The following is a 10,156-nucleotide window of genomic DNA, read 5'->3' as shown; positions in this document are numbered from 1 at the left end:
TTCTTCCATCTCTTGTATTCTGTAGGTAATGCTTGTATCAGTAGTACCTGACAATTTGTCCAGCTTTTCTATTTTCATTCTTTCTTTAGATTGTGTTCTTTTAATTGTCTCTATTTCAGTTTTCAATACTTGCACTGTTTGAATTGTTTCTTTCAATTTTTGGTTTACCTTTTTGTCCATTTTTTGAATTTTTATTAATTTTTTGTTTTGGTTTTTCTTCCATTTTTTGCATTTTTTGTTTACTTTTTCTTCCATTTCTTGCATTTTTTGGTTTGCTTTTTCTTCCATTTCTTGTATTTTTGTTTTTTTTCCATTTCCTGCCTTTTTTTTTTCATCCATTTCTTTCTTTATTTGCTTCGTTTTTACTTCCATTTCTTGCATTTTTTGCTTAGTTTTTTTCTTCCATTTCTTGCACTTTTGGTTTGTTTTTTCTTCCATTTCTTGCATTTTTGGTTTGTTTTTTCTTCCATATCTTTGAGGGATTTTCCTATATCCTCTTTTAGGGCCCCTATCATTTTCATGAAGTTGTTTTTAAAGTTATTCTCTTCTGTTTTGTTTGCATTGGAATGTTGTAGTCTTGCTGGTATGGAGTCTCTAGAATCTGGCATTATCATATTTGTTTTTCTGTTGCTGAGCGTGTTTTTGTATTGTATCTTTCCCATCTCTTCTTCTAGTGGGTGCAGAAAGAGCCCCTTACTGGTCTGGTGGTTAGTGGACCAGGGTTCCCTTTCGATGGGTGCTATCAAGTACAATACTCTGGTAGTTCTTCTATTCCTAGTCCTGGTTCTGGTCCCGGTCCCGTGGGTGGACAAGAAGACCAGCAATCTGGGGTGGTTAGCCTCCTACCTAGTCGCCTGGTCCCTAAATCTGCTCATTTCCTGGTCTTTTTGGTGGAAGAGAAGACCTGGAATCTGGGATGCTGGGGTCCTGCTGGGATGGGAAGCTCTGTGCAGTTCCCAGTGGATCCCCAGGCACTTGAATGCAGGCCTGGATGCAGGCCTTGTTTTACCTAGTTCTGTGCGACCAGCTGGTCCCCTGGTCCCTGGATCTGCTGTTTTCCTGGTCTTGTTGGTGGAGGAGAAGACCTGAAATCTGGGCAGCTCTGTTCCTGCCCAGATGGGAAGCTCTGTGCTGTTTCCAGGCAATCCCCAGGCACTGGAATGCAGGCCTGGATGCAGGGCCTGTTTTATCTAGTCCCACCGGAGTAGAAAATATTTTTACAAACAGCTTTGTGAAGAATTTGGAATTCAAAGACTAAATATGGCTGTCAGTTGACTTAACCGTTACCAGCAAGAAGTAGCACTCTCATCTCCAGAACCATGTCTGCCTGAATATCACAGTGCCCCATGTCATGATGATAATGGACAGAATCTCTGAAACTGTAGGTGAACCACCACAATTAAATGGTTTCCCTATAAGAGTTCCTGTGGTCATGGTGTCTCTTCACAGCAATGAAAAACCCTAACTATGACAAAGATTAAAGATTTTTGTTTGTAAGAAAAACTTTTCTTTTTTGTGGGCTACTCTGATAGATCAGACCAGCTCAGAGAATAAAAGTACTAAATTTTCTGTATAATATAAAAGTTTTGTACCCTTCATATTTCTGTGGCACTCTATTTATTTAGGCCTTAAAACCACTGCATAAGATTACATAGTTTAGATTGGACATGATTATATAGTTGGTGGTTTGAATGAAACATCCTCCTAGTCACCAATTGGTTATATATTTGAGTAGCTTAACATATAGGCTTTTTGGTTGAAGTGTGTCACTGGGGAAACACGTTGGGTATCTCAAAGGTCATGTGTCATTTCCAGTTATTCTTTTTCTGTTTGATGTTTGCCATTGGTGATATGTGTGTTCTGCAGTTTCTCCCACAGTACTGGCCACCTACCATGCTATCAACTATGGTGGTGATGGACTCTCATCCATCCTGGAATTGTAAGCCTTAAATAAGCCCTTACTTCAGTAAGTTGCCTTAGTTATGGTTTTTTGCTATAATAATAGAAAATTAATCAATACACATGAAGAATAGAACATCTGGGTTAAATTTAGAATAGTTAGGTTGTGAAGATGGCCTACTTATTCATGGTCTTCTCTAGCAAGCACAAAGATCTTAGTTCAATCCCTGGAACCCAAGTTAAAAAAAAAAAGGTAGGCATGATAGGGCGTATTTGTAATTTGAGTTCCAGGGAGAATAGGCAGAATTCTGAGGCTTGATGTTTAGTCAGATAAAATAATCTGTGAGGTACAGGTCCCAGTGAGTAATTATCTTAAAAAAAAGAAAAGAAAGGAAAAGAAAAGAAAAGTAAAGAAAAGAAAGTGGGTACACCTGAGCATTGATACCTGAAGTATTGGTCTGGCCTACACATGAATGTGAATAGCCATATACACATGTGCAAGCATACACACACACACACACACACACACACACACACATACACACAATCACACAGAGTCACACTGATGCAAAATAAGTAGTTTATTAACTTGTTAGACCTCCACTCATTTTTTTTGTTTTGTTTTGTTTTCAAGATAGGGTTTCTCTGTGAAACAGTCCTGGCTACCCTGGAACTAGCTCTGTGGGCCAGACTGACCTTGAACTTACAGAGATCTGCCTGCCTCTGCCTCCCAAGTGCTGGGAACAAAGGCCTGCACCACCACCACTAGGATAGACTTCTACTCTTTAGAGCAATTTTCACAAATTTAAAAGCTCCAGTTAGCTTCTGTTATTCCTAAGGAAGCAGGCTCAGCTATATTCTTTGCTTAGTCTTACAAGGATGCAAGCAATGTTTGAGCAATCTGGAGGCTTTGCAGGAGTCTCCTTATTCAGATCACTAGCAGAATCCTGTTCCTTTTAAATTGAGGCGCTCTGCTTACTTGATGGATATCCTTCATGACATTCTTATTCTTTTTTGAATCCCCCAGTATTCTTTCTCACATGGTCCTTTGCCATTTTGAAATCAGCAGTGGCAAGTCAATTTCGTATGTTTTGAAATACTAATTTTCTTTTCTCCTGTTGGTTAAATACAATTCTGTGCTCTCACAGAGTCATGTGATTAGATTTGTCTGATTCACTGAAATAATCTCCCCTTTGATTAACTCAAAGTCAGTTGATTAGCTGTCTTAATTTAATCCACAGAACCATTTTGTCCTGTAACTTACATAATCATAGGCTCTATAAATCATCAAATGTACAGACTCAGTCTTGGGAATGAGAATGTGAAAATCAAAGAGGTGTGGCATGGAGAGAGGAATGTAGCTTAAGGATTCTTTTGGCAATATCAATTTTCCTGAGTATTTTTTTCATAAAGTATCAACTTCTCAAAGCTCCAATGGTATTAGCTATGAAGATAAATAATTCTGTTGATAACAGCCATAGTTCAGTTACAAATTCATAGTTAACACTATTTTCATAGGTAGCAGCTATTATGCATTGCTTATCATGAAGACCAACAAAAAGCACTCATTGATTGTTACAGACTTTTTTCTAGGTGCTTAGGGTGTGCCCTTGCAAATTGCACACAGGTGTTTTTCCTCACAAGGCTCATAGAATACAAAGGAAGACAGCAGTACAGTTGATGAGTAAAACATGCTAGCTACCAAGTGCTGTGGAAAGAAAGAAAATTACTCCAGATTTCATTGAGAAATACATGCACAGTATCTGTTTACACCAGTCTTAAAAGTTTTCCTCCTTACTGATGAAAACAACCTAGATCTATTTTAGAAAAAAAAGAAATGTAACACAACAGTGCATTACATGTTGGTATTCACCTGTAATGTCCGGACTCAGGGACTGTGGTGAAAGATGGAGAATTCAAGTCCAACTTTGGTTGTAACAGAGACAGGCAAAAAGATAGAAGAAAAATAACACATTGAAGACTAACATATACAGTATTGCACAGATTTTTTATAAAGTTATGATTAATACTCCATCTCATATGCTGTTCTCCTGTTTCATATAGTTAAAGCACTAATTGTATATATGCTTAGAAATGCCTCTTTTACATAATGATCAATATTTTTCTGTTTATTAAATTGTATAAATTTTATTTTAAATTATTTAATTATACAGTTGAATAAAATTTTAGTGACATAAATATGTTTTATATTTTTGTTATTTCAGACATTTGGTAATTATAAAGAACTTTGACTCTAAGACTAGTGGTGGTGGCATAAACCTTTAATCCTAGCACTCTTGAGGGAGGCAGAGACAAGATGATCTCTGAGTTTGAGGCCAACCAGATCTACCAAGCAAGTTCCAGGACAGTCAGTTCTACACAGTGAAATGTAGTCTGGAAAACACAAAAAATAACAAATATGGGAAAGTAAATAAAAAATTATTCTACTATATCATTTTCATTCTCCAGTCATAGAATTATTTCTAGGGCAGAAAAATGGGTGTTCACTGATCATATGAAGAGAGATTAAAAGGGGAATATCGAATTTTACTTACCAAAAATTATCAATAATTGTAGACTGATAATCTGAGTTAGTTGATATAATGTTTATTTAATCATCAGATTTACAATATTAAAAGATTACATAATTTATGTCAACTATGTTAATTGAAATATTTATATCTGAGAATAGGAAAATACATTTTTAAAGTTGTCTTTATTCTTTAAAAGACCATCATAGTTCTTGAGAGGCATAGCTGTAGTAGGTTATGTGTGTGTTGTGTGCATATGAAGAGACAGATGAGAGATATTTGCATGTAAAAAAGAAAGCTCATTAATCCAGCCACACTGAACCTCTTAGAAGAGAAAGTAGGAAGTACCCTTCAATGAATTGGTATAGGAGATAGCTTCCTGAACATAACACCAGTAGCACAGACACTGAGATCAATAACTAATAAATGGGACCTCTGAAACTAAGAAGCTTCTGTAAGGCAAAGGACACAGTCAACAAGACAAAAAGGCAGACCACAGAATGGGAAAAGATATTCACCAACCCCACTTCTGAAGGAGTGCTCATCTCTAAAACTTACAAAGTACTCAAGAAACTAGTCTCCAAAACACCATAGTATCCAATTAAAAAATGGGGTACAGGACTAAATAGAGAATCCTCAACAGAGGGGTCTAAAATGGCCGAGGGACACTTATGAAAGTTCTCAACTTCCTTAGCCGTGAGGGAAATGCAAATCAAAACAATTCTGAGATACTATCTTACTCCTGTCAGAGTAGCTAAAATCAAAAACACCATTAACAGTTTATGCTGGAGAAGATGTGGAAAAAGAGGAACACTCCTCCACTGCTAGTGGGAGTGCCAACTTGTTCAACCACTTTGAAAATAAGTATGGTGGTTCCTCAGGAAAATGGTAATCAGTCTACAAGATTCAGCAATTCCACTCTTAGGCATATACCACAAAAATGCACAGTCATACAGTAAGTACGTCTGTTCAACTATGTTCATAGCAACATTATTTGTAATAGCCAGAACCTGGGAGCAACCTAGATGCCCCTCAACTAAAGAGTGATTAGAGAATATGTGGTACATTTACACAATGGCGTACTACTCAGTGGGAAAAAAAATGGGAGTCTTGAAATTCGCAAGCAAATGGATGGCACTAAAAGAAACCATCCGGAGTGACGTAACCCAGTCACAAATAGGCAAACATGATTTTTACTCACTCATATATGGATTTTAGATATGGAGTAGGGTAGTGCCAGCCTCCAATGCCACTGCCAGATAGCCTGGGAAACAGGGAGGACCCTAAGAGAGATATGAATGGTACCCTGGAGGAGAATGGGACAGGATTCCCTGAGTGGATTGGGAGCATGGGGGAGGGAAGAGGAAGCTGGGAGAAAGAGAGAGGATGAAGAGGAGGGGAGAGGAGGACCCAGGGGAGCAGGAAGGTTGAGTCGGGGAAGAATAGAGGAGAACAGGATGAGAGATACCATAATAGAGAGAGCCATTATAGGTTTGAGGAGAGATCTGGTACTAGTGAGATTTCCAGAGTTTCTACAAGGAGGATACCAACTGGTAATCTAAACAATATTGTAGAGGCTACATTAAATGCCCTTCCCTGATAATGAGATTGATTCCTACTTTATATGCCATCCTAGAGCCTTCATCCAGTGGCTGATGGAAACAGAGGGAGATACCCACAGGTAAACACTGTAGTGAATTCCTGGAATCCAGTTGCAGAATGGGAGGAGTGATGAGCAAAGGGGTCAAGACCTGGCTAGTGAAACCAACAGTGACAGCTGACCTGAACAAGGGGGAGCTCAAGGTTCCCAGGTTGATGGCTGAGGGGCCAGCATGGGACTGATCCAGACTCCCGAATGTGGGTGTCAGTGAGGAGGCCTCAGAAATCTACGGGATCTTGGATAGTAGATCGGTATTTATCCCTGGCTTATGAATTGACTTGGGAAACCCATTCCACATGGAGGGATGCTCTCTAATTTTGAACACATTGGGGAGGGCTTAGGACCTGCCCTGGATGACATGAGAGACTTTGGAGATCCCCCATGGAGGGCCTCACCCTTCCTGGGGAGTGGAGTGGGCATTGGGTAAGGGCTGGGGTATTGGAGGGGACAGTGGAGGAAGGGAGGGAGAGGTATCTGGGATTGACATGTGAAGCAAGCTGAAAAACAGTCATGAAAAATAAAACTGAAGAAAAAAAGCTCTGTGCATATTTATGACATGCTCATTGAACTGAGCAGATTCACAGCTGCTTCTTTCCTAGGGTCTCGACGAAATCCTCAGTCCACCTTTTCATAGACCTGAGTACAGGTTACATTGTTCATGACACAATCCACCACCAGCTTCCCATCCTTGACCCCGCTTCCCATCCCAGTTCTGGTGCTGAACCAGAGCACCATCAGTGAAGGTGCGGACTGTCTTGAGTTTTTCTGCCATTGAGTGTAGTTTCATCAAGCTCGTCTTCAAAGTACTCTCAGTTTTAACGGTGATATTGTTGCCGTCACAAGTAATGATGCGGTCTGGTTTAGCCCATGGCACATGTTTTCCTATGTGTCCTTCCTACTCCTAGCTCCTTCAAGAATTCGTCAAAGCCCTGGCTCTTGGTCAGGCTTCCCCTCGAGGTCCTTAAAGCTGGCCATCGCGGGTAGGCGGGCAAGCACGAAAGCAGCAGCAAGGAAATGCAGTGGCGGGAGCACTCTGGAATGTATTTTTTGCCAGTCATTTATATTTAAAACACAGTAACAGAGATACTGTAAATTGATGAACGAGTAAAAAGAAGTGTTTGCTATTTATGAATATTGGCTTAGAGTTTTAGTTATACACATGAAAATGCTTGAAATTAGAGAGAAATATGCTTACTATAGGGAGCAAAGCATTTTAAATATTCTCATTTAATTATTAGAAATAGATCCTGAATAATTTGCTTCAAGTGAAATAAGAAGCAAACTTTAATTCTTATAGGAAACAACACACTAATCCTATCAGGGACATATTTCAGCCGAAATTGGCTTGCTGATCTCCAGATCTTGGTCTTTTGCTCTAACCAAGTTTGAATAGATCGTCACAAGTGGCAGGACCTTGAGACTTTTATCTGAATATATACTTAAAAATCAGCATGCATTCAAGACTTTTATCTGAATATATACTTAAAAGTCAGCATGCAGAATGGTTATTTTTCTGTGCCTTAACTATAAATAATGCTGAAGGAAAGTCGCTGAAAAAAATGAAGATCATAGGCTACCGTTATCTAACTTAGCATGGGTCCTGCACTGTCAATCCCGAGATTTTGAAAATTGCAAAGGAAAATTGGTACATGCACTAATCCTGAGAAGTATTGTTTCTTCCTAATAATGTCTGGATTTACAATCTTGATCAGCTTTAAAGCAGGTGGAAACAAGCATTTATGTTTCATTCTTTATTTCAAAATTATAAATGTTTTTTCTGACCTTTCAATACTAATGAGGGGAATTCAAATGAGCATAAAATATTTGCTTTAATTGTTTTGTGTTTTGTTGCTTCATTATGAGTCTTCTCTTAACAGCTTAATTATTCCCAGTGACATTGTAGGGGAAAAATATCAAGTGGGCCACTGAAGAGTTGCTGAGAGTTTTAAGACAATTTCTGAAGTCAAAGGAAGACCACATGGGTGCAGCCTTCACTACTGCATTAAGACTTTAGATTATGTTCTTCACTACAGTCACTTCTTATATCATACCATGGGGGAAGAAAGCAGAGCGACTTCCTCATTGTGGGTAAGTTGAGTCTCTCCGAAGCTACTGCTTCAGCTGGAGAAAATATGCTTTGACAAAGCATAATTATATATTATTTTACTTACTCTGAGAACTCAATAACCTCTTTGATAGAGGGAAATCACCAAAGTAAATTCTTTAATTGAGAAGTTTATTTATAGAAAATCTTACTTCAAACAAAATATTTTAAGTTAACCCCTCCTAATGAAAACTGTTTTTTAAGCAGTAGAAATATAGGAAAGCTATAGTACAGCTTCTTTCTTCTCTCTTTACAAACTGAGGACTACAGAACACTTTGTGTTTATATACTTTGTGGTTGAAAGCACACATATCCGATAGAACATTGAAGTGGCTATCTACTCACTACCTACTGCTTCCTTTTTCATTTGACTGAGGATTCAAAAATCAACAGAAGGAAAAAGCCTGAATGCTGCAGAATTGGATGAGGCATTTTAGTCTGGATTTCTTCTTACACTTTAGTAGGTATTGGGTAACAGATACTGGTGACACTCTCTAAGCAGAAGCATTCTGTCAAGATGATAAAGAAGCCCAATGAAGTTATATTTATTTATTTTTAATTGTAACTAAATGAAATGCTATTATTTACCTACTTTCCTTTCCTCTATCTAATCTCCCTATGTCACTCCCTCCAATGTCTCCCATGTCACCTAGACTTATTCCCTCTCAAATTGATGGGCTCTTTTTCTTTATTATTTTTACACATAAACACATGCACATATAAGTACAATCTGATCAGTAATTTTAGTGTTGCTGTGTGTCTAGGATTTCAAGACTGACCACTTGGCAGCATCACTGAAGAGGGACTGTAGCATTCACATACTTCAGTATTTGTTTGTGTTTGAGTGTGCATGTACATGGACACTACACCAGCTAATGAACTCTAGTGATCCCCCTATCTCTGCACCCATCTCCTACGGCACTGTAATTACAAACTCACCCCTGTGTCCTTGGCTTTTGTGTGAGTACTAAGTATCTAAATTCAGGTCTGCATGCTTGAAAGGCAAGCACTTTACTGATTGCCATTGCACATCTTGCCATTCCTACATATTATAATTTAGTAACACTAATGATAGTAACAATGTGAAATGGATATAAATTTAAATACCTCTTATTAATGGTAATGGTAACATTCCATTTTAATAATCCAGAAGCTGTTTTAAGGTTATATATATGTGTGTGTATATACATATATGTGTATATGTACAGATGTGTACGTGTATAGGGATATATGAACATAGGTCTAAGTGTATATAGACACTTATATGTCTATATATGCATAAATATGCATATGCACATGTATCTACTCATTTTGAAAATAGTCTTAGGGACTAGATACTATAATTATTCCTATGCTAGTTAGCTTTTTGATAGCAGGACACAAGACAGAATCATCTATCAAGTGTAACTCTCAATTGAGGAAATGTCTCTATTTGATTGGATCATCCAGCGCCTTTTCTGGATTGATTATTACCAGCCCACAGTGAGAGGTGCCACCCAGGACAAGTGGCCCTGGGGTGTATAAGAAAACAAGCCAAGAGGAACAAGCTTGTAGCAGCATTCCTCCATGGCCTCTGCCTGGGGCTGGGTTCTTCTATCCAGGTTCCTGCCTTTGGTTCTTACCCTGACTTCTTTCCATGATGGACTATAACTGTGGGCTGAAATAAACCCTTCCTTCCCTAAGCTGCTTTTGGTCATGGTCTTTGCTACAACACACAAATGAAGACCTTCTCATGTGTAAGGAATAGACATTGAAAGTGTAAATGGCTCATTCAGAGAAGCTAGCATTACACCACAATAAGAAGTATTGAACTTTTCAAATTCATAATTTAAATTTAATATTGGCTGAATATTATTAAGCTCCTATCCTGTGGAGAGATGGATTCTTTTAAAGTTCCTCCTCCAAGAGTGCCACTTTCAGTCTTTCCAATTTTCTTCTGTAACACAGCCACCTCCTCACCTC

The 10,156-nt window shown here is 38.4% G+C and overlaps 1 pseudogene; it reads right to left on the bottom strand.

The window, feature by feature from the left end:
• Positions 1–6,699: 6,699 nt before the first annotated feature.
• On the bottom strand, positions 6,700–7,065 carry LOC101825043 (annotated as a pseudogene).
• Positions 7,066–10,156: the final 3,091 nt, after the last annotated feature.

The sequence above is a fragment of the Mesocricetus auratus genome, unplaced genomic scaffold (genome assembly GCF_017639785.1).
Source record: "Mesocricetus auratus isolate SY011 unplaced genomic scaffold, BCM_Maur_2.0 Super-Scaffold_100006, whole genome shotgun sequence".
In the NCBI taxonomy this organism is placed as follows: Eukaryota; Metazoa; Chordata; class Mammalia; order Rodentia; family Cricetidae; genus Mesocricetus; species Mesocricetus auratus.
This window is presented reverse-complemented; position numbering and strand designations above follow the sequence as displayed.